This window comes from Lucilia cuprina, chromosome 2 (genome assembly GCF_022045245.1).
Source record: "Lucilia cuprina isolate Lc7/37 chromosome 2, ASM2204524v1, whole genome shotgun sequence".
Taxonomy (NCBI): domain Eukaryota; kingdom Metazoa; phylum Arthropoda; class Insecta; order Diptera; family Calliphoridae; genus Lucilia; species Lucilia cuprina.
Genome location: NC_060950.1, coordinates 22,160,007 through 22,186,683, shown reverse-complemented (window position 1 = coordinate 22,186,683; position 26,677 = coordinate 22,160,007). Strand labels below are relative to the sequence as shown.

General features: G+C 31.2%; 1 protein-coding gene across 1 annotated transcript in view; it reads left to right on the top strand.

Moving 5' to 3' along the window:
- The window catches only part of LOC111680796 (conserved oligomeric Golgi complex subunit 8), a 66,884-nt gene extending 41,312 nt beyond the window's left edge, over positions 1-25,572 (top strand). Inside the window, exon 6 of the mRNA XM_023442503.2 lies at positions 25,464-25,572. The gene's annotated coding sequence lies outside the window, so the exon portion shown is untranslated. The remainder of the gene's footprint in view (positions 1-25,463) is intronic.
- Positions 25,573-26,677: the final 1,105 nt, after the last annotated feature.

The window sequence follows — 26,677 nt, the reverse complement described above, 5'->3', positions numbered from 1 at the left end:
AAAAAAATGAGCAGGAAAAATATGAAATAGCAAGGCTGTATAGATGGGGAATAAGACTAACAGCGAACACACGCTTTCATTCATACACTAAAACAACATTGAAGTCTCTGCTAAACAAATACATAGATAAATGCAGGGTGTTCTTTATACATTTGAACTGTTTTCTTTTTAGACCCACAACCACCCACAATTATAACGTTATATTTCCTTTAATATTAAAAAAGGTACACTTATTGTAAATGTATAAATACTTATGTGTGTGTGTATTTGTAAAGGAATAAATGTTTGTGTGTGTGTATACATCGACGTGTGGTTATGTTATTGTTCAATTTTGTTGGATTTGAAGTTAAAATTTTTTCATCTCTGCTTTTAAGTACTTTGAAAGTGTGTATGTTTTCCTGCTTTTCACTGTGGACTGAATCTTAGCTATGAGAAAAAAGTAGTTTCTTACAAGAGATCATTATACGCTATATCGCTATAATAACGTAATCCTATGACGATCGAAATTATCCCTCTAAAGTTATGCAATATCAATGAACTTTATTGTGTTTATGTTATTTACCATCTATTCCACACCACTTTGTTATATTGTTAAAAGACCGACCCTCTTCTTGTTTTTTCACCAGAACCTCTAGTCTGCCAGGTCTATAAACTGGTGATGATCCTTTACTTTAAACGATTTGACATGGGGTCAATTCAGACAACCACATAATCAGGTATTATGGGTACTAGTAGCCCTTAGATCAGAGTTTTGAACTTTGTCTTCCGGGTTATTGTAGAAGTCCTTTCGGAATGCAAAAATCACAAATTGCTTTCAGAATTCCATTTTATACCATCCGATTTACCATTGAAAAGTGTCGAATCCATCATAATCGTCGTTCCAGCTCCAAAAATTATAATTCCTATTTCCTTGCCTCTATCTATACGACGAATAAAAAACGCATCATAAAGTCTTAAGTGTTGTTCTGATCTCTCCAATAGTGCATATTATGTTGCTTTAACGAGACCAACAAATTTGTCTATGGATTCCATAAATGATCAAGAGAGCCAACAAGTCATACTTTTGAACTTTAATTTGTCCCGGTTATTGGAGAGGTTCCTTTTGAAGAGCTCGTAATGGTTGTGGCTTAAACTCAAGTTCGCGGGAATATAATGATGGTTCAAAGACTGATATACGGTTAAGTCTTTAATACAAGATATGTATGATGTTGTTGCTAAAAAAAACTGATTCCGCACAAAAGTGTAACTGTGGGACTAAGCGTTGGATGTATATGATACGGGTCGGATGTAAGAGTTTGTGGGCCTAACCTATCTGTAGATGCGTGTGTCGGATATTTGTCTCAATGAGTGTATGCGTTGGATATATATGACACGGGTCGGATGTAAGGGTTTGTGGGCCTAACCTATCGGATATATGGAGCGCATAGAACGAATAAGAAGTGTGCTGAGTGGAATGGTGATGGATGTAAGGAACTATATACAAATGATACCATTGAATTTTCCTTTTTTGTCTGAGTATGTTCAGGGTTTACTCTCCTTATATCAAATTTGACACAGTGTGTTCTCTGTGAATAAGAACAAATCCTCGTCTTATTAGATAGATTCGTAGATTGCTCTACAAATTACGTCTCTAGGTGCTGTTGCCAACTCCCAACTATGGAAATTATGTTTTTGCATTTCTAAAGTTAAGCAACGGGGTTACAGATTGATTAGTTCGAGTACTTGAGAATAGACTTACAGAATCATGTAAAAAAGTTTCCACCAACATGTAATATACGCACACGCAGAGAAAAAACATGGTTGTGGTAACCATGTTCTAAGAGCTACATATTATGGTTAAAATTATGATTGTAGTCTAATTATATTATGGTTATTGTAACAATTTAAAAATATCATATTATAATTAAAATTAGCTAAAATATAATATTTTTTTATTTACCATAATACAGTTTGAAATACATGACTATATTATTATTCAATGTGATCAAAATTGAATCATAATATAGATTTATATATTTCATTTTGATTCACTAAAACATAACTACATTATTCTATACAAAGTGAAATGCTTATACATATAATGTTATAAACCAAATGGGAATTATTTCAACTTATTTTATTGTCGCTTAAAACAACACATACACACAAATAATAAGTGTGAGGTGTTTCTAAAGCTGTTTTGTTGTTGTAACAGACATATAACAATAAAACATACATATAATGGTTATTTATAATAACATAACATACAATGGTTATATAAGTGAGTGAGTTTTTATCGTTACCATTACTTAGTTATTGAAAAACTAATTATTTTTCAGTGAATCATACTCATATTAATAATTGCCATGAACATGAAAATGATTACAGTAACAACAATATTATATAATAATAAAATATAGTTTAGTTATAGTAACCATATCGAACTACTTATATTTTTTTCTGCGTGCAAAGGGCGATGGTGAGCCCCATAGCTTACCCTATGGCAGGTATTCTCGTAAATCACTTCAACTTCTTAACACCTATTCCTTGAGCTTATTTAAAAGCGATGTACTTTTACCTGTTATACATCAATGATTAAGAAAAACTTTGTTTCAAATTAGTTTCTAAAGTCTTTCCTAATTTGAAACGTCATTGAAAGATTTGAAACATTGAAAGTTCTTGTTACTTTGTTTCAAATTTGTCACCAACTTCTTGAACAGGACAGTCTTGAGAATTTTCAGTAGATATCATTACCCCTCATTGGAACTTAATAGATGGGTACGAATGTTCTAAGGGGGGGGGGGGTCGAAAAGATTAGTTAGAAGCGATCTCCGAATTAAAAAATATATATTTTTTTGAAACGGTGACAATATAACCAGTTATATATGTCGTAATTTGGCAGCAATACTCTAAAGATCTGAAATAACTTTTTCTACCAGAAAATATAATCATCGTAAACGTTTACATCTAAAAGTATGGGAGTGTATGAAAGTGTAGATGGAGCATGTTATATTCTTATCATAAAAAGGACAAAACAATAACAATAAAAATCATGCTGACCAAAACTCAACTCCCACACTTTTCTTCGACAGTACAGATACATACACACATACATTTACACTAATGATGTATGTATACAAGATTGTATGAATATAATATTATTTTATTTATATACATACATATGTGTGTTTGTATATAAACATATGCTTATGTATATACATATACACTATGGTATTTTATTTTGCACATATGTTTTTGCAAAAAAAAGATGATACAAAGTTATAGTTTATCTTTATTTCATTTATTTATTTATTTTATTTTTTTCCAAGGGATCTGTTTTTATGTGTTTTTATTTTTTTTTATATATTTTCTTCTTTCTCTCTCTTAATAATAAATAATGAACATAAAAAAGTATATATAATAAATACGTTTATGAAATTCAATTTATGTATTTTCTTTATATCCTTCGTTCATATGTATATTAAATGTATAGTGAAGGTGTATGTGTGTGTGTGTGCAAAACTTAAACAAACACATATTTGAAGTGTACGAACTTTTATATAAACACAAGGACCTCTTTTTCTATGTGTCCATGTGTCTGTGTGTATGCATAAGTTAAGAAAAGTTATAATAAAACATTAAAAGCTATTTTATATTAGTTTATTTATTTGTTTCTTTTTTCTTCATCTATTTTGTTGTTTATTATATATATTCCAAGTATAATGTGTGTTTGTTGTAATTTTGTTATTTCTTTTGCTCATTTTAACAATTAATAATAGTTGTTTATTTTTGCTTCATTTTATCATGAAAATTTAATGACTAATTTTAATGAATTTATTTCGTATGATGATTTTATCCCAACAATTAATTTATATTTATTTATTTTGAAATTAGTGGGTTTGTATGACCAAGTACAAAAGTGCGTCATTTAAATAATTGTATAGTAATCTAGCAAAAACTCATAAATAGGTTGTACTTTAATAATCACTTACTTTTCAATAACTACTACTCACCATCTGCATTACTTCGAAGTACTCAAGTAATGACTTTCTTTTAATCTGTTATAGAAGTACTTTATTTTTTGAGGCGCAATATAATATATAAGCAGTGGTGCAGTGAGTAACTAACAAATCGAAGTCCCTAATTCGTTTTCTTACCGGCTCCTTTTTATTATTAAAAACAAAACAACTTACTCAACAACTTCTTTGTAGGCGAAATGTACTTCTTTAACTCCCTATTTGTAAGCGAGCGTAGAAATACTTGCCTCCAATGACATAACCGTGTTTAAATAATGAATTCAAATGCTAATAAAAAAGTAGTGATAGGAAGTTTTATTTGCAATTTAAGTCATTACTTTTCAATGTACTTTTCAACAGAAATATATTAATGTTTTGGAAATAAAGTATTTTACATAACAAATTTACAAAAAACTAGTTTGCAATATTGTGTAATAAAAGTACTCAAACCCGCTAAAGACCCTGCTGTATGCTCCCTCTCGTTGCTTTTAACGGTTTTAAATTTATTATTTTTTGAAGTTACTTTGTCTTCGATTATGTTACTGTCAACTCTGAGAGGTCACCCTATATCTGTACAGATCCGCATCATTTAGTTATATTTAAGCTTAATTTCATGGGTCATTAGAATCATTGATATAGTCTATATCACTTATGCTTTCCACTTTAATACAGTGGAGGCTTCACTATATGCTATATCTAGCTAGATATCTTTTTTTTTCTGGTTTTCTTTTCTTAACATTTAATCTCACTTTTTACTGCGCATCCATCCCTATACATATTAAACATGGTTAGGCAGATTGTGTTTGGTCGAACGCGCTTTCAAAGTCGCAAAATGAAAATTTAGAGAAAGTTCTATTCCAAAGATTCTTTAGTGATGATTCGAACAATATGGATAAAACCAACACAAGAGCGTTCAGATCAAAAGCAAACTTGAATATTGCAAAAAATTAGATTTAACATATATCACTCCAGTTTTTCTTTTTTATAGACGGATTTCCCTCTTTGAGAATGGTATAAACTACGTACTTAACTAATTCACGCACAAAACTAAACCGCTGAACTTTTTATAGATTTGACTTCAGCACACATTTTATTTTGATTTATATCGATCATTTTTGATGAAAAATGGAAAAAGTGTTTTCGAAGGATATCGCAGGATATTATCCTTTATGGCATTTAGTGACATCAAATTCTAAAAAATAACGTATTTTTCTTTGGAAATAACCATTTACTGTAGCTGTGAACTCAAAATAACTCTGTAAATAGAGAAACATTCAAACAAATCTTGGGAAACCGGTGTCCCCTATACGTGAAAGTATTAAGCAGTTCCGTGGCTATGTTATCGGGTGCCGGATACTTGCATTTTTTTACTTATATCTTCCACTTTAGAATGTTTTAAAGGATGTCTTTTAACAAAATCAATTTTTATGCTTAATGTCCAAAACTTTAAGTTCAAATAAGTTCACCACATTATTAAAGCGTAAGATGTCATAGTGATTCACTGTGATACTTTTTCATCCACAGGATGAGCTGAGTAGACGGCTCATCACCATTCCATTTTGCGTCTTAAACGCCAGTGGCACATGGTTTTGCCGTTTCATGTACAGGCATTAAAATAATCATGCTAATCTAATCTCTGATCATTGCTATCCCGTAGCTTAACTTCCGAGATGCAAAAGATCACTTCCGTTTACAACCACGCATATAGGATGGCTTTTGTTAAGTCGACAAAAGCACCTAGAGGCGTAATGTGTAAATCGAAACAAGAATACATCAAATACATCACAGAGAACACAGTGTGGTAAATCTGTTATGTACAGAGTAATTCCTGAACATACCCGGACAAGTAAAGAAAATTTAATACTATCACTTGTTTAAGATACCTTATATCCATTGCCATTCAAAGCAGGACACTTCAGATTTATTCATCACACTCATAGAGAACAACATCCGAAATACTCATTCTAGGTATGCGGGTGGGTAAGTTCTATATAATCTACATTCTTTATTATAAACACCTAACACTAACTCGTTTCCAAGGCTTAGTCCTGAATTTATCGTGCATGAATCTTTTAACTGACATTCCCTTCCTGGGAATTTTGGGTGCCCCTCCCCCAAAGAGACGTCTCTTTTTTGACCCCATGTCAAAACATTCTAAAGAAAAGCTGAAGATACATTTGATCATCGTCAGTTTATAGAATAGGCAAACTAGTGGTTCCGGTAGTATCTCTTTTACCCCGGGATTACAATAACACCAAGGTGAGGGTCTTTTAACAAGGTAGCATGTTCCCGGGTGGATTTAAGTAAAGTTATGTATGCATTTCTATAAAATATTTCCATATAAAATTTTCGATCAAATATTGCACCTAATTATTGCATCATGTTTGTCACTGACGTCGCCCTGTCCAAAAATTTGGATTCGAAGTAAAATTAAATCTTCGTCTTATGCGAATTCGTACATTTGAGACTAAATTAATTTTAAAAATATTTTTTATTTCCTAAATGCGATCATCGTATATAACACCTGTGTTATTTAAAGTTGTTTTGGGTTTTGTAAGATTTTAATTTCTTCTGTTATAGATAAATAACTTTATATATGTACATTAGGGTATAACATTTATATATCGTTTTGGAAATTTCCAATCGGCTCTATCCATTCCATATAGAGCTTACAAATATACGTCGAAGAAGTATAACGCTTTTTTCTGAGCATTAAAAAAGCTTTCGTGGAAAATGCCTTGAAATTTTTGATATTTATTTTAAATATAATAAGGTATCATTGTTTTAGCACGACACCTATACGAAGATAAGTTTAGAATAGGAACAGCGGTTCATCCCCCCCTCCCCTTTCAAAATTAGCTTCCAAAGTATCAAAAATTCATGAAAATTAGTTTGATATAGGTTTTAGAAAATTGAAATGACTTGACAAGCAGATTTTCGTTATCAGAATACTACTGGCTACTACGTAGTGATAGGGACTAATTTTGGTTATTACCTTAATGTACATATATGTATATGTACTACATAACTAAATATTTTTTAAAATATGTTTATATCTTAAGTATATGGGACTTATATTAAATACAAATTCAGAGGTCACGTTTTTCATAGTTGTTGGATTTTATTTTTCTAACTTTTTTTCGATATACATAGTAAGTATACATATATGTAAGCCACTACACATACATATAAATAATATGTAATCTCTAACACATTCTCAATATTATTTCTGTTTTGAAATATGTATTAAATGCATGAAATATTTTGTATTTGTACTTTGGAATACATCGCGTATAATAAATCTCACTTTTTCTTCCAACGGAAGTCTTAAGTAAATAAAAAATGTGCAAAACTAAAAGTTTTGTAGAAAAAAACTTAAATAAATAAAAATGAAATGAGTAACGAGTATAAAGAATAGAATGAAAAATATTCGATATTCTGTTATAGTAAGCAAACGGTAGGGAGAAAGGGGGTGTAGTAGTGGAAAAAGAAAATCCTTATTAATACTATTTTGAAAACAATGTTGTTTGACCATGTGAATTATAATAAAAATAAGGACAAGTGTATGGGTGTATGTTGGTGGTGTGAATATAAATATATGTATTTTATACAAAAAAAAAAAAAAAGATTAAAAAGGGTTGAATAAAAATGTTAGATATTTTTAGTTTCTTTTTTTTCATTTCTACATATTTTCTTTTGGATTTTTGTATAAATAAAGGATTTTGTTAAGTGGTGTCATTTTATCGTTGTCTAAATAAAAAGGTGTATAGTGTATTAAAATTAAATTTATGGTAACTAATAAAATTTACAAAATGCTTTTATAAAAATTATAGGTTTACATATATGTACATATACAAATGTATTTTATGATTAAGGTTTTCTGTGCAACATCATTTTATGGAACTTTTAAATCTCTTAAATGTTAAGTTTTCTTACATGTATAAACCTTTTTTGAAATATTACTTTAAAATGAGCAATATGATAGTATATTTTCCTAAAATAATATTAAAATTACATTTTTAAGAAGATAAATCTCACAAAAAATCAATTATTAGGAAAGTGATTGAATTCTTTCTATTTATTATATAATCGCCTATAAGACGAAAATAGTTTTATATGCAACCTTGTTTCTCGTTGGGAATCGTATACATTAGGCCTTTTATACCTGTACTAAAAGAAGCTATTTGATCATACATGGATCTTATACACGTAAGTCAGGACCATTGACAATAAGTTATACCTAATTGGACACATATTTAAGGCGAGTTTTTCTAATTCATTCTTTGGTTCATGTTTTTCAGTTATCAGTAAAGTTACATATTATCTTAGTTTAACTGAGTGTAATTGGCCAATTAAACTCATGTTATAAGTGAGAAAACAGAATTAACAAAAATAATAAAACAATGATTTCGGAAGAATAAAAACTTAATATTTTAAGTAAATTGCAATTTTCTGATTTTAAATGTTTATTTAACATTTAACATTTTTCCAAAAATTTCCATTTTACAAAAGAATTGTTTGCAAAAAAGAGCTGTTTATTGTTTATGTTTTTGAGTGAAAAGTTGGCAATACTAACAAAGTTAACTGAGCTTAAATCTAAGACTGAAAAACACAATCATCGGTTAAAGTCCGCCTTAATTTGTTCCGAGTTTAATCTAACAGCTAGTTAAGCCTAGTTTAACTGAGGAGTAAGAAACCCTTTAAGGGCGGGTGTGTATATATTTGATCCACAAAGATAATTTTTGACTAAATACTTCAAAGAGAATTATCAATGATGTTATAATCAAGCAGACCAAGAATTGAACCTAGAAGTAATTTTTGTATATTCTAGGCCAAAGGATTATCGTACGTGGATACGCAATTATCGAGCAGTCTTTAGCATATCTCTGCAACATTTATAGATCGAGAGAATATCGTCACAAAATTCCTCTCGACAATTTAAATTATTGTTTTACACGGTGCTCGACACTCATTGATATGTTTTATCAATATATGTGTTTCTGTTAGATTTCCGATTTATTGATGATAATATTGATTGATCAGTAAAAATGCCACTTTAAACGTTCAACAGTCATCGGCGTTATTCTATTATACTGAATAAGATAAGTGACAAGATGTCGAGCTAGTTTAACACTTGTCTTGAAGGCCTTTTTCATCCAAAGTCATGTACAAGCACTTCGTTGAAATTCTCGAGATATCTATTTTTTAACTATTGATGTACCGTTGATTCAATTCATAGATGCAAAACATTACCTCCGTTTACAACGGTCGAAGAATGGATGCTCTCAGTTGAGTTGGCAACAGAACCTAGAGGCGTTAGAGGTAGGTAGACCGAAACATGAATTCATCAAATTAGCCGAGAATTTTACTCACAGAGATCATATTCGTAAGGTCCGCATACCCATATCATAGCAACTCATATCCTACGCTTAGTCCCACAGTCTCTATGGGGAATCTATCTGTTGTATCGATAACAGCACCAAATTATAGACTTCATCGTGCGATTTTGTGTTTAATCCACACAGTAATCACGTCAATCCTGAAAGAAGATCTCCAAAAACAAAGGCATGGAAAAGTCCAAAACTCTGCTTTGTAAGCTACTGCTTTCCGTGCTACCTGGTTATATATGTATGAAGTTCTCTGGATCGACTCCATAAAAAAGTAATCCAAGGAAAGTCCGAAGATTCATTTGATAATCATCAGTTTATAAGCCCCGGAGGACTATAGGTACTAGTGGTATTACAATAACACCAAGACGAGGGTATTTCATCAAGGTAACGTGCCCCATGGGGCAGACATTTTTTTAGAAGAATAAACCCATGGACAGTAGTTCCGATTTAAACATTTTTATTATCAATTTGAAAACATTTTTCTTCTTTGAGCCATTTTTATTGTTGTTGTTCCGTTATAAACGAATACATTTATATAATAAACAAATTTAGATCTTCCAACTGTTTGAAAAATGATCACAAAGTAATTTTAAAAACTATCATATTTTAAACACAAGGATGGTTAATTTATGATTGCTATAGATTTTGTTATTGTTCTTTCATATACTCAGTTTATAATTATGTATCTGGATTATTTCCGAATAATTTGTCACTTTTAGGCCAACCAAAGAAGTGAACAAAAAAACAAGTATGAATGGCCGACCATATGATACCCTACACTAGTCAGTATGTTAAAAAGTTCTATTCGGGGGTATGGTAGTACGGGGGCAAGACGAAAAAATAGACAAACATTATCAATAGCGTTTATCCTTAAAAAAGAGTATGTTCCAAATTTCATTAAATTATCAAATTGCGACCTGTAGCGTGCGCACAATATTTACATGGAAACATAGACAGACGGACGGACAGACGGACGGACAGACGGACGGACAGACGGACATAGACAAATTGACTCAAAAAGTAGTTTAAGGTTGGTGCAGGACCAATATTTTTGGGTGTTACAAACATCAGCACAAACGCATAATACCCTCCCCAGTATAGTGGTGCATAATTAGTTTACTGAATAATCATCCAACAAACTTCTAAATAATAATCTTTATTATAATTTATATTTATTTTAAGTTAATATTTAATTTAATACTCTTTCTATACTTTGATATTTATTTGGATTTATTTAAGCAAAGTTTTTTTTGTTGATTAATATTTAAACTGCCTTTAGAAGACAAACATGAATGCCTAAATATTATATTAAATTCAAATTAAAAAACAGATTATAAAAGTAAGTAGCAACTTGAACTTACTTTGCCAGACTTTTTGTCAATAAAATGAAATGTTGGTCTTTTTAACACCCACAAAAGAAAAAATAACTCTTAGGCAAAAGAAATTACGAGTTAAAATGATAATTTCAAGGTAGAAAACCAAACGACTAAATGTCATTTATCTACATCATCATTATTGTAGCCATAATCTTCATCCTTGTTGCCATCGTGTCTTGTCATGTCAAAGGCATCAAGAAATGCCTTAGAAAAAGGTGTATGTCGTCTTCTGCTGCATAGAAGAAGTGATTATTCCTCCAACAACTTTATCACACTTCTTAATCAAAATTGAAATTTATTTGTTTTTCCTCATTGCTTTATGGAAAATTGTATGGAAAATTGTTCTTATAATTATTTCTTTTTTTATTTTTTGCAGTGAAATGAACAAAAGTCTACATTAAGAAGTTAAAGGCTGAAAAAAGGGTTGTTGGTTTTCATTTATTTCATTCACTCCGTCTGTCATTTGTGTTTGTTTTCTTTTTTGTCAGTTAGCTGGTTGGATGGTGTCAGCCAGCCAGCCAGCCAGCCAGACAATCAGTCGCTCATTCAAATGAAATCTTTATTATGATAAAATGTATGTATAATTGAGGATTTAAGAGCCAAATGAGCTAGAGGTAGGGGAAAAAGGATAAAATTATGGGAATGGAAGGAGGGTGTTAAGAAGTTTGAAATTAAAATTTTCACATGAAGTACATAATTTAATGAAAGTGTTTTTTTTATTCATCGTTTCGTTCATTCTTTTCTTATCCAAATAAAAGTGTTAAAACGGAATGAATGACAAGTTTATGAATTAAAATTAAGATGTTGTAGATTATGAAGACAATGTTGTCTTTATAATGAAGAAAGAAAAGAAATCAATTTAAAAAGGAGAATGAAGGTGGCTCATAAGAAAGGAGGGGTTTATGATCATATAAAAGTAATTTCAAGTTTTACAATATAAGAAAATTGGTCTTAACTTGTATCCTACCGATAGCATTTCCAGATGGTAAATAGGAGAAAGTAATGGACAATGTATACTCTCTCATCAATGAAGATATTGTTCCACTAAAACAAAAAACACTCAATGGAAAGTTAAAGTTATGGTGCAGACCCTATTACCCATTACCGGCGGCAAGTGTTGATCTGCTTGCGAGTCATATGTCTGCGTAAAGATGTGCAATCTTTGACTCCATGTCGGAAAATTTATCAATTGTACAGCTCGTCATTGGCAAAAATGTTAAGGTAAATGAAAATGGTGTACTCGGAGCAGTAGGCAACTTCAGCCGGTTGAGTGTTCCGACTCGGAATCTACTATATTTACGACACCATCAAGGATAAAGTACAGCGAATGGTAGAAGAGATGAATAACAGAATAACTGAGTTAAAGAAGATAATATTCGCCGAAAGATACATCGGAATTTTTTTCAATCTCTAAGGAACATAACCCGATCTGCCGATATGCTGAAAACTGTGAGTAAACCAAGAATATGAATAAATTAACTTAACATGTATCCTAGCGAACGCGTTTATAGATGTTAAATAGGAGGAAGTGATGTACAATGCAAACTATCTCATCAATGAAGGTAGTGTTCCCCTAAAACAAAAAACAATCAATGAAAAATTAAAGTTATGGTACAGGCCCTAAATTAATCATTACCGGCAGGAGTACAGGAGTACTACAGACGTGCGATCCATGGCTTCATGACGGAAAATATCCCAAGTGTACAGCTCGTCATTGGCAAAAATGTTAATGTCAAAGAGAATGGTGTACTGGGATCAGTAGGCAGCCTCAGCCGGTTGAGTGTTCCGACTCGGAATCTAAAGATGATATTTAGGACACCATCAAGTATGAAGTACAGCTAATGGTAGAAGAGGTGAATGACAGTAAAACTATGTTGAAGATGATAATATTCGGCAAATTGCAAGATACACCGAATGATACATCTGATTATTTCTGATTAATTTTTAAGGAAGATTTCCTGATCTGCCGATGTGCTGAAAACTGAGAGTAAACCAAGAATAAAAAGAGTTCCCAGTATTCTAACAGACAAGGCATTTCAAAGCAGTTCGATTGGAATCATGCGAATGAATAATACAAACTTAAAAAATCGATTACCTTAAAGTGACAATAAGAAGAAGATTCTACTACCGCAAAAGAAAAAGCTTTACGCTGAATAGGAGAGAGAGCCCTAATCTTACGCTGACATAAGCCATTTCGGCGGTAATACTCAAAGAAAGGGCATCTCTCTTGTGGTTGGTATCGATCAGGTATCCAAGACTAGCCTTGTAACGAAAAAAGTTGTACTTAATTCCCCTTCTAAAGTTTTCACCTTTAGAATTGGAAAGTGTTTAATTAGATTGTATCAATAGCATCATTAGCCACTATGTGCAATATGTGAGAGTGAAATCCTATGAGAGTGGAGGTGATTAATTATTTTAAAAATATCAGCTTAACTGTTTCCTTCAAAATTGAGAAACGCAGCAAATGTGAACTTGTTACTACTGGACCGACATAGACACCCAGCGATACAATCTTATTACTTTGTATTTCGGATGCAAGACTGTCTATATACACATTAACTCTTGTATTTTATCTTGGCTACAAAAATTTGGGTCAGGAAATTGGTTCAAATGTTGGACAATCCGATGGAGATCTAGATGGTTTAATAAAATTTTTGAGCCAAAATCGTAAGTTATTTTATATCACATCGTCTCAAAGGATTATGTAGGAAGGAATGGCTGGTTGGTATTTTCATAAGGAAATATCGTAATAAAGATCAAGATTGGTTTACCGATCATGACCCATTTTCTCACAAGAATAAATTCATTTTTACCTTGGGCATATCTTCCTCTAGTCAGTCTAGTCAGGGTCTATAAATTGGTAATGTCAAATGTATCAGTCGCTTATTCAAATGAAATCTTTCATCGGCTTCGCCTTGGAATGATTTGGCATAGGGTCTAACCAGAGAACCAGGTAATCTGGTACTACGGGTAGCCAGTTGCTCGCAGGACTTGTCCTAACTGGTCAGTTAGTTGAGTAGAGGCTGTGTTTCAATACCCAAAATTGCGGGGAGATAATGTTGGTTTAAGGACTGATAAATCCTATACGTAATAGGTTGGAAATTTCTCTTTTCGAACAGGTCTGTGTACAAAGCAGCATATGCAGGATTCTTGAATCCGGCCGATATTTCTTACCGGTCGCGTAGTGGGACGCCGGTATATGCTGGAGAATTGTCAAGTTAGTATTCAATGGTTGTCTGCCATCCCGTAGAGTGATCTTTATGATCATGAGAATGGAACTGATGCGCGAATTGGTGAAAGATCGGGCAAGTCTCCATATATTAGAGAATAATGCCTTTTTACGCTTCGGAGAAGTTCTTCGGTGCTGTTGCTATCTCAACAGAATATATTGATACATGCTACGCGACTAATTGTCGGGACAATTATTGGAATTTATTGACTTTGGAAGTTCCTAATTCCTTTGTCATATAGAACGGTTCATAAAAGAGGGATCCTGATCCATTTTGTTGGGTATTTCGGACTATCAAATATGTCTCTAGGTGCTGTTGCCGAAACAACAGATCCATACACAACTGAGATGGTTGCGCGGCCTTAAAGAGGTTAAGGAATGCACTGGAATGGGTCATTAGATGATGGCTTATGCTGCCTGTCATTCCTCAACGAGGCTACCATGGCCAGAGATTATATAGCTCGATTACTTTAGCAAAGTGCATGTACATGGACCGGCACATCCATGAACAAAAATTACCACTTGAGGTTTTCATTGATGTTTCAGGGGCGACACATTCGTATCTTCTCAGTTAAGACAGTGGTTAGGTTAGATATAATATAGGAAATACACATAGCCGACGTCGTGACCATTGTACTCCCATTACAAGCACTATGACTATTTAATATTTGAAAATGATGAGGCTTTAATCTTTATAAAGAGAATTGACGTCAAATGTTTATAAATTAAGTTAAGTTTTCTTTAAAATAAAGAATGTGTTCCAGCTTTTCATGTAGTCATGTGTGTTCAATCAGAATACGTAACGTCATTATAGCCACACCTTGAGCAGGCGTCTTGTTCTTTTCTTTGTCCATATTATATTTGTTGATCTATTCGCTGTTCTTTTAGTCTAAAATCTGTGATACACGGTTGTCAGGTTTTACAACGATATCAGTAAAATATGAAAAATCTCTAACAATCTTGTGAACATACAATGTTGTCGGAAAAAGCATTACTCACAATGTTGCAAGACAAAATTTGTAAGTTGACACTGTTGTTAGACATTTTCTGCACATTTTACTGACAACTTTGTAAGATCTAACAATCGTGTTTATATAACTTTACCGATTTGTCTAGAATGAAATGTTATCTTGCTTTTTAATTTTATACTCATAACGACATATTTTATGTTTATAGTGTTCGGGGCATCAGAGATTTCATTGCTTCCATTGATAATTGATTCTAGTTGAATAAAAGATCAAATCCAAGAATGGCGTAATCTTCAAAGTTCATTGTTCAAAAAATGTATGCGTGTGATCAACGATATAGGGAAATATGTGTGTAAAAATTTAAAATATTATAAGAAATTTACAAATATTGTCACAAAGTATATTTACCACTGAAGACTAGTCTCACCCGATATAAGAAACAATATCATACAATATTCAATTATATACTTTAAAACTTTTTACAAATGTTAAGAATTAAACCCAAAACTTACATACACATGTATACATATGTATATGTATATATTTATGTATCTCTGTGTTAAAAAAATGTAAATATGATTTTAATGGTTTTTCCTTTGGGAACAACCGAAGATAAACAAACAAAAAAGTATATATTTTACAAGAAAACTTTTTCTTTTACACTTGTTCCAAAAAAAAGAAAACATTTATAGTTAAAAGTAACTTAAACATTATTAAAAAAAAGGAAAATGATAAAAGTTAACATATGGTTGGTCAATATCATAAAATACATTTATGTGTATGAATGTGGATGGATGGATACCTTTATCTAAACGTATTGTAAAGATGTGACAAAATATAATCACCCTTAGGTTATGCTATAGATAGAAAATTCTGAAACTTGTAAAAATTAAATTGATTTTTTGTTATTGTTCTTGTACATAGTGGCTGTTGAAAGATGATCATTGTCAAAGTGTCAGTTAAGAGACAAGAAAGTAGGAAACACTTTTTCTTTTAGGTTAAAAACATGATTTGGTATTTTTCTTAGAAACCAGAGAGTTACAAACCTGATTTATTAGATTTGGAAATTACCAAAATCTAAAGCTCATCATCGTCATCAGTGCCTCATGAGATATTATTTCTCATGACATTTGGAAGAAATGTTGCGTTTTTAAAAATGTGGCCAAAACTGATAGTATAATTTGGTACAAATATTTTTTCTTTGGTCATCTAGAATTGACAGAACTAATTACAAAACTTCAGTCTTCATAAACAACAATGTCCCCGTAATTTGAAAGTTATCACAGCTCTGCTTAACTATATTACTTTTTCGACAATATGAATGTGTCATTTTCTCATAAAAAGGCAAAAGCAAACTTATAGAAATAAACCTGCAGAGCATACATATTAAACAAAAAATCTTAAACACCCTTCTAAGAATTTTCCAACAAAAACTACAACATCATAAACGTAAAAAAGAAATCTTTTTTTTTACAAAAACTTGCAGTTTTTATTGACTTGTTCTTACATGTTAATTTTTTATAAAAGACTTTAGTTTTTTAGTTTCACTTAAGTAAAAATTTTGTCATGCCAGGGGTTTATCTATCGGTGTGTTGGTAAAATTGTAAGGTATGAGAGTTTGCAAGGGTACCCAGCAGTTCGACGGGACAGTCCCGAACTGACCACTTAACCTACACTTGTGGTGGCCCCTAACCACCTGACTACCTAGGTGACCAACCATTTTAACATGGGCTTGTCCTACGAGGAAGTCAATCGTTACTCTACTACAACCTACAAAAAGACAGTAAAGAGACGATTGCCTCCGCTCTCGCTTACAAGGGGGCACTAAAGTGACGACTGTCTTCATTCTCATTTACAATGAGTTTAATTGTGACGAAAGACCAAAAACATACCAATTGGAGTCAGCGAGGTGGTAAGATATTAATGGAACTAAAATTTAAAAATTTCAAGTGTCTACTATCTAGACACTCAATTGGCGACTGTCTTCATTCTCGATTACAAAGGGTACATTCGTGATGAATGACCAAAAACATACGAATTACGATCATCCAGGTGGTTAACTATTAGTGGAAATTACTGTCTTTTTGTATGCATTGACTCTTTGTCGAACTGCTGGGTACTTTGTTACTGTAGTTGGTGTGTGTATGTGTGTGTCCTTTAACTCATGTTTATTGGTCAAGTAAGACATGTTTAGACAGAGAAAAAAAACACGATTTTAGTTATAGACTCCCCAGAGTATTTTCTTTATATACTTTTAACAATTTTTGTTTATTTGTTTGTTCATTTTCAACTTGTTATTGATTCATGTTTTCAATATGAGCAACATGGTCACTTAAAACGTGTGCTATTTTTCTGCAATGTAAACATTTTCTTTTCCCTTTTTTTAGTCGAATAAATAAATATACTTTTTCATAAAAATTGCTTGGTCATTTTATATTGCAATTTATTGTATAAAATATTTATTTATTTTTTTTTTTGCAAATTTCAATACTTTTAAGAATAATGTTTGTTACTTTTGACGTCATAAGCAGTCAAGCATTTAGGGTTGGCTACGTTTTTATTCCCTTAACCGGAAACGGGAAGATGAGTAGTAGTAGTAGTCATATGTATTCATATGTAGTTGTGCAATAAAATAAAAGAGAATATTAAACTCATGTATAAAAATTTCTATAGAATTTTTTAACATTTTCGATTTCGTTTGGATGAGTGAGTTTGATGCTTTTAATAAAATTTATATTTATTTACTTTAGTTAATAAAATATTAAAATTGTTTATTTATTTGTTGTAGTTTTACTCGGTGATAGTAGTAGTAGTAGTAGTTTTGTTATTAAAATGACCACTCAAAAATTTATTTAAAATAAACTTTGTTTAGTAAATAGTATTTGTATTTGAACTTTTTTTTTGAGATTTATTTAATGTTTTGTTGTTTGATTTGTTTGCTGCTGCAGTATGAGTTGTATTTGTTTGTAAGCTGTTAGTTGCTTATTTTTTCATTTTTTTATTTCACTTGCCAAAATGGACAATTTTGTTATATTCTAAATTATTCCCAATTCAATTTCCTATAAACAAATAAAATCAAAGCTATTTTATATAAACTTTTTTAAACATACAAACGTATGTATTTTTGTATATATGTAAGTGTGTTTAACATTATAAACAAATACTTTTACAAGGCGAATTCAGATAAGGTGGTGGCAGTTCTGCAACAACAACATTTCCCATGTATTTTGTTTTTGCTTTTGGTTTTCGTAAATGTCAAAAACCATATGTACGGGGAATTCATTTGATGAAAAATTTTTAAATACTTCATATGCGTTTCTTAATATTAAGTGTTCCGGAAGAGATTTTTTTAGTTAATCACGTTATCTACACAATTTTTATATAAAATATAAAACAATATTTTGTAATATGTTAACATTTAATAGAAAAAAAATATTTCTCTTAAATAACATATTTGCATACATACCTATTATGCCATTATTTAAATAAAATGATATTTGTTTACGAGATGTTTGGTATTTTCAGATTTCTTACATAAATTATTCAAAATATTAACGAAGTTTTTCTCTGTTTAATGGACATTTTTATATATAAAAATGTAAACAATAACAAACTTTGACAGCTAGAAAAACCAGGCGAATTAAGAAAAAAATTATCAGCAGATTGATTAACACCACCTTATATGAATTCGCCTTGTACTTTTATATTGCTTACTACTATGTGTTTGTGTATGTATATTTTCTGTAATGTTTTTTTTCTTTGGAAAATTTCAATACAAAACATTTTAAGCAAACAAAATGGTCAACTACAACAATATCAACAATTCATATTATTAAATATTAAAGTGGTAAAATGTATTTTTTTATAAATCCCCTCAATAGCTCTTTGTTAGATTAAAGTGCAGGGAAATGTTCCTAATTAACAATAAAACTGTATCATTGTTCTTAATCTTAAGCATAATTCTAACTAACGATTCAATGATCATCAATGTCATCTTATACATAACCTATTGTCTACAGTCTAGTATAACAGATTATAGACCAGATTGTAGACTAGACTATAGACTAGACTATACGTTAGACTATAGTCTAGTCTATAGTATAGTTCAGTCTATAGTCTAGCTTAGTCTATTGTCTAGCCTATTGTCCAGTCTATTGTCTAGCCCATAGTATATACTTTAATCTGGTCTATAGTCTAGTCTATAATCCAGTCTATAATCTAGTATATAGCCTAGTCTATAGTCTAGTCTATAGTCTATAGCCTAGTCTAAAGTCTATAGTCTAGTCTATAGTCTAGTCTATAGTCTAGTCTATAGTCTTGTCTATAGTCTAGTCTATAGTCTAGTCTATAGTCTAGTCTATAGTCTAGTCTATAGTCTAGTCTATAGTGTAGTCTATAGTCTAGTCTATAGTCTAGTCTATAATCTAGTCTATAGTCTAGTCTATAGTCTAGTCTATAGTCTAGTCTATAGTCTAGTCTTGTCTACAGTTTTATATATATTCTAGTCTATTGTCTTGTTATAGATTATTTTTTTTTAACTTTGAAACGCGAGTCGTTTTTGAAGTCTATTGAAATTTGTTGAAATTGGACTATTATTTCACTTAGCCCCCAACCTTTTTTAAATGGGCTTTTTAACTCAAAACTGCGAGATTTTTCTAGGATATATTAAAAACCGAAATGACTAATTTTATCTATAAACTTCCCTTTATTCCTAAGGGATCAACCTAATGCGTTTAAGGTTCCTTCATACAATAGCATACTTCCCAATGCCTACTTACTAAAAACAAACACAAAAACACTAGCAAAGGGGGATTTAAAAATCCATATAAAATCCTTTTGGTATAGAATTCTAAATAAAATAAATTTTAACAAATTTGTTATACATACAAATTTTTTTGCAGTTGGTCCTTTAGACAACTACAAAAAAGTAAAAAAAACACTTTTTATTGTACTTTTCTAAACATTCAAAAACAAATACAAACACATGGAAAATGTTGTTTATACTCCTATACGAGGATGTAACACAAGGTTGTTTTTAATGTTTATCTGGTTGTTACTTTCAGAAATTGGACTGGACTGAACAACTAACTGGTCAGCAGTACAAAAAAAAATAGAAAATTGTACTCGTATATGCTTCATTTTACAAAACGCATAAATATTTCTCTTTGTTTATCATCATTTTAATACCCAACACAATACAAATACGAATACAAAATACACAAATGTATTTATTTGAATTGTGTATCCTTTTTTACAGTAAAAACAAAAACATATCCATAAACCATGAATTGGAATTTAAACTGAAATGAAATGGAATGGTTCGCTGCTTAACTGACTGACTGCCTGTTGGTTTGGTTGGTTAGTTGATTGGTCAGTTTGTGTCATATGTACATGAAAGTTTGTTTAGTAGTGTTGGTGCGAGAGCGAACACAAGATTTCTTCTTTCTGTTGATGCTTTTATTATTGCCATGTCATGTAAAATGTATCCTCTTCTATTCATTTATTTCTCTTATTGCCATAAGAACTTGTACACACTCGTACACACTTTTGAACATTTATGTCAGCTTATTTTTACTAAATTATACTTCTTTTATACTGAATGTTCTGAACGAAATGAAAAAAATGTGATTTTTTTCTAATGATGTTTTCCTTATAGCAGGATTGGATTTAGTTAATTCTGACTTGAAACTAGGAGATGTTGTCATTTTTGTATGTCATCTTTTCTTTTACGTCAGTGACACAAACGTTTATGGAAAATAATGAAAATTTAATAATATGGATAAATGTACACTTATTAGAGTTTAAATGGACACGTCCTATGTTTTCTTGAAAATATGTGGATGAAATGCTTTTAAATTGACTAATTTATTTTAAAAATACATACATTTACATCCTAATATTTTTTAAAGATTCAGTTAAATGTTTATAATAAAGTTTTGAAATTCTTTATTTCTGATAGTTAGATAATAATAGATAATCCTTGTGCTTTAGTGATTAGTAGTTAGAGCTAAAAGATTTCCCTCACAAATTATAAAGCTACGTTCACACCTATCATATGATTGATGAAAATGACGTGACCTCTGAAAAATCTGTATATTGATTTCCTTAAAATATATTTGTTTTTCTACAATGTAATTATTAAAATATGATTAGCTTGGATTAAATGAGAAACTTTAAAAAAGTACTTTTTCATTCTTTAGAAGGTACAAAAAATGTACTTTTTTAATTTTCTATAATAATGAACCTAGAAATATGAAATTAACTATGTAGAATCGGAGTTAGATGAGTACCCATAACAAGGAACTTTTTAGTACATTTTCACTTTACAAAAGATACTTTTTAAATTTCCTATAATATTGAACATAGAGACAAGAAATTAGGTATACAGAGCCCTGATTATGTGGGATTTTTTGTTTTTCAAAAGGTACTTTTTGAATTTTCTATAATAATGAACATACTGGTACTTTTTCGTTTTTTAAAAGATACTTTTTGGAATTTTCATATAATATCGAAAAAAAAAATGAAATTAAGCATATTGAGCACGAAATAAGTGATAACCTAAAAGAGAGGACTTTTTGTTATCGACTGTTTCTTTAACACATCATGATGTATGGCATATAAGATTTAGCACAGCCGAATACAGAACTTTTGCTTGTTATATTTTCAATAATATTCAACCTAGGAACACGACATTGAGCATGTAGAGCCCTCATTTAGTCAGAACCTGTTAGATTAGGCTGAAGAAATACACCTATGTCACAAACGGGCCTGTTGTGTTTACTTCCCCCGGGGGCATGTTACCTTGGCGAGACCTCCGCCTTGGTGTTATTGCAATTTCGGGGTATATAGAGGTGGCCAATACCTCCGGTTTGACCGGGACTGAAAAATTGGTTACAGTCTACTGTTTAGCTTAGTCCTTGCATAGATTGCCAGAGGTCAGACCAGAGCACCGCATAATCTGGTACTACGGGTGGCCAGTTGCCCGCAGGACTATGTCCTGGCTGGTCAGTTGGTTGAGGTTCCTTCGGGATCCACGTAGTGGCTGTGGTTTAAACCCAAATTCGCGAGAAGAGTAAGTGGCGGTTAAAAAACTGATGCATGATAATAATCAATATTTCGGGATAAGTTCGGTGCTGTTGCCGAAAACAACAGATACCCCACAGAGGAGTGACTGTGGGACTAAGCGTTGGAAATGGGTTGGAGTCAATTGTATATGATACGGAGTGAATGTAAAGGTATGCGGGCCTCACCCACCCGTATATCTAAATGAGTGTGTCGTATGTTTTTCTCTATGAATGTGTCGAATATATGAGATGTGTGCTGGGTTGAATGATGATGGATGAAAGGTATCATATACAAGTTATACCGATTAATTTTCCTTCCTTTTCCAGATATGTTCAGAGTATACTCTGTTCATATCAGACTTACCACAGCGTGTCACTGTGAGTAAGAACAATGTCTACGGCTTATTGATGGATCGTGCTTCGGTCCACCGGTTACGTCTCTAGGTGCTGTTGCCGAATCAACAGCACCTAGTCAACGTGACTACTTTGGCAAGAGATTAGATAGCTCGAGTACTCCAGCAAAGTACTTGCGCATGGACCGGTCATAGCCAAAGTGCAAAAATTGCCACCTGACTTCTTCATTGAAGAAAATGGGGCGATGGTAGACCGTTCTCAAGTCTACCCTGTGGATGAAAAAGACCACCGTGAGATAAGGCCGACACGGCAGGTGCTCACGGTTAAAACTCTCGATAGTCTGTATGTTTACTCAGAATACTTACTATCCTTTTAACTTTACACTTGCTCATTTTGAGGAGATTTTTCGTCTTGCTCTCATCTGGGTCACTTCATAGGATTTTCGTGGTTCTACCCACTGTTTCATTATTCCAAGAGATCTTATGGGATTCTCTGACACATATTTTTAGTTCAGCTTTTGTTGCGTCGAATGGTTTTGCGTTTGTCAGGTTAACTATCTCGATCTCCCTTCCCTTTAAAGCTATTACATTCGCCCTTTCACCGACTACTCCCGAGTGGCCAATCTGCTTAGAATTACTTTCTGATTATGACTTAGTTATATCCGTCCGTCTGTGTGTCGTTTTAAAGTTTGTGCCATGCAACAGGCCGCAATTTTTAAAATAATTCGATGAAATTTAGCACTTCGAAAAAACAGTGTAGTACATCCAGATAAAACGTTAAACAAATTATGCATTTCTACATAAATTCATTAAAGAAAATTCATTTTTACCGACTAAATCTTCCTTTTTTAAACTTCCTAATAAATACTTTAAATACTTACAAATACCATTTCGTAACAATTTGAATTTAGGAAATGAAAAAATTACTACGCCAATAAAGACAGCACTAACATAAGAAACATGCTAACGGTGACAACCATTTTAGGGGGTGTCCTTAATTAATACGAATCCTGTGTAAATACTCCAAATAAATCTATTTATGAAACAGTTTCGATATTTTCTCATTATAACGTGACCATTATATTCATAGTAGTAATGTTGTACACTTGAATGTGTATCTTTTATAATTAAATGCTAATCAAAAATTCGTTTAGATACGTAGATTTTTATAAGAATAATTTTGTTTTTTTTTTGCCCTTCCTCCTAACAAAATGGTATTAAATAAATAAACACTAATACAAAAGGACAAATATTTGATTGGCAATCGGAAAGTGTGTAACGATAATTAATAGAATTTGTGCAGTGAATAGATAATGAGCCAAACGAATGAAAACAAAAAAATTTAAGAAAAACACCTAAAAACAAAACAAAATCCAAAGGACAATAACATTAACGAAAATAGTAGAATACGAATAAGAAAAAAATGAACATTATATAGACGTGTTAGTGTTCTTCTACTATTTATTTATGCAGACTCAAAAACAAAAACAACAATATCAGCAAAACTTGGCAGGACATCAATGAGGCAGAATAAATTCATAAGTTGTTTCAGTATTGGAGAGCAGGAGGCAGTGTAAGATAATATAGCTAGATATATGTATTTTTTGTAATAAACAATTTTACTTCGATTTTATACACATCCAGACGTAATTTATTTTAATTTAAATGCGTTGGCAGAGATTTTTTTCTATTAGTATAAGTGACTTGAAGTAAGTAACAAATATAAGTACAAATCTGGGAAGAAATACATATTTAAATTATATGCTTTGTTTGAGTTTTTTTGTAAATAGATATATCTTAAAAAATATTTTTTCCAACATAACTATTAACAGTTTTTTTTAAACAAGTTATGTGTTATTTATGAAAGAAAGAATTAAGCCAGAAAATGGTGTTTGTATGTAGTAATTTTGACTCTATATGAACATATTTTTTTAACACTAATGCCTTTTAAAATGAGTATTTTTTTACATTTATTGTTTGCCACCCCTTGATTTTTTTGTTATTCAGTTTATATTTTTAACTTCTTGGTTGAACATAAATTTAAATGTTTTCCTAAATACCCAAAAAGTAACAATAATATTATAGCAATTCTTAGAGTTTAAAAAAAATCTATATAAACAACAAAGTTGCACATTTTAAAGAAAATGAAAGAATGTGCACTGAGGAATTTTTAAAGATTTGGAATTTAAAATATATATAATCAGACAGACAGACAGATATACGGACAGACAGACAGTCAGACAGACGGACAGACAGACAGATATACGGACAGACAGACAAACAAACAGACAGTCATACAGACAGACAGACAGTCAGACAGTCAGACAGTCATAAAGTCGGACGGACGGACATAGCTCAATCAGAACGTGGTTCTAAGCGGATTGGTACACTTTAATGTAAGTGTTGGATATTTTTGGATGTTACAAGCATCAGCACAAACACGTAATACTCTGCCCATTATAGTGATGTAGGGTATACAAAACGACAGGAATAAAAGGAATTAATACTTTGTAAATACAACTTCGGGTATCTCCTTTACATTACAACATATTTACCATGTTAACAAAAAATCACAATGACTTACACTATAAAAACACAATTAAAAATCTATTTTTTTCCCTAACATTTTTCTCTACTATTTTGTTTTAATCTTTTTTTTTCTTTTTGTGTTTGTCAAAGACATATTTTTCTCGTACTACATTCTATGGTCTACTGCTTCAGTCACTCATTCTCTCACTTACATATTAACTCACACCATTTAAAATATCAAATGACTATTGTGCGTTTCAAATTAGAATTTGTTTGTTTGTTTATTTATCTTCTAGTCACTTTGAATGTCTGTCTGTATGTCTATACGTTTGTGTAGTTGTGTTTGTTAAGCGTGCCGCATTATAAACGCTTAATTACATTTACATTTTCTTTTATATGAATAACAATGAAATGAAATAAATAAAAAAAAAACACATACAAAATAAAAACAACAATTGTTAGAAAAATATTTTACATACTGAAATTTTTTATGGAAAATGCCTGTTTTTAATTCTTTCTTTTTTTAATTTTTTCCTTTTTTTCTGCATTTCTTTTTTAGAATGACATTTTAAGACGACTGTAAATTACAAGGAAAATGCCAAAAGATTTAAATCTTAATTATTATATTATTAAAATGTTAAAATAACGAAATAATGAGAACAAATGAGAAGAAAAAAACACATTATGAAATGCTTTTAAAATTATATAAGAAACTGTACTTAGTTGTTATTTTAATTGAAATTAAATGGGAGTATGAGTGATGTTAATTGAATCGGAAATAATTATTACGTATACGTAAGTATGTTTGTATGCTTTAGAAGCTTAAAGTAAATAAATATTTTGCTAAATACTCCTATATATAATGAATCTTTTACAAATAGAATTTTCCAGTTGTAATAAATCTGTAATTATTTGATAAATTTTATTTATATTTCTTTCTCATTAAATGCGTATACGCAAGTATGTTTGTATGTATTAGAAGCTTAAACTAAGTTTATAGTTTGCAAAATATTTTTATACACATATAATTAATCTTTTAAATATAATAAATTTGTAATTATTTTATAAATTATATTTCTATTTTTTCTCATTTATGTTATATAAGGAGTGAGATCGAAAAATTCTTAACATACATATATGTTTATAAAAAAGAAACCACTAAACTTACAGCTTTATTTTTTTTATTTGATTCAAATTATTATTACAATTTACAAAAAAAATGAAATTTTGAACCCTTTTCGGAATCCCTTCCATTAACGTTTTTATAGTGCTTTCTGTCACTTTGCTCGAACATGTAGTCCATCTCCGTTTGAAATCTACCACACTTTTGGACACCTTTTTTGTACTCTTCAATTCTCTTTTAACAAGAGCCCAATATCTCTCCACTGGCCTTAGCTCCGGGCAGTTTGGAGGATTTGCCTCTCTTGGTACAAATACCACATTATTGTTCTTGTACAACTCAAGGGCTTGTTTACCATAGTGACAGGATGCCAAGTCAGGCCAAAAATAAGTGGACACATTATGAAGTCTTATGAATGGAAGCAGCCTTTTTTGTAAACATTCCGTGATGTAAATTTCGGTATTTATAGAGCCCGTTGTAACAAATGATTGGCTTCTTTTGCCGCAACTGCATATTGCTTGCCATACCAAGAACTTTCTGGGAAATTTTGTCTGTTTTTGGGTCCTAAACTTTTCTTCAACATTCCCTCGAGCATCAGCAACATAAAACTTTTGACCTGGAAGTTGCGAAAAATCTGCCAGAACATACGTTTC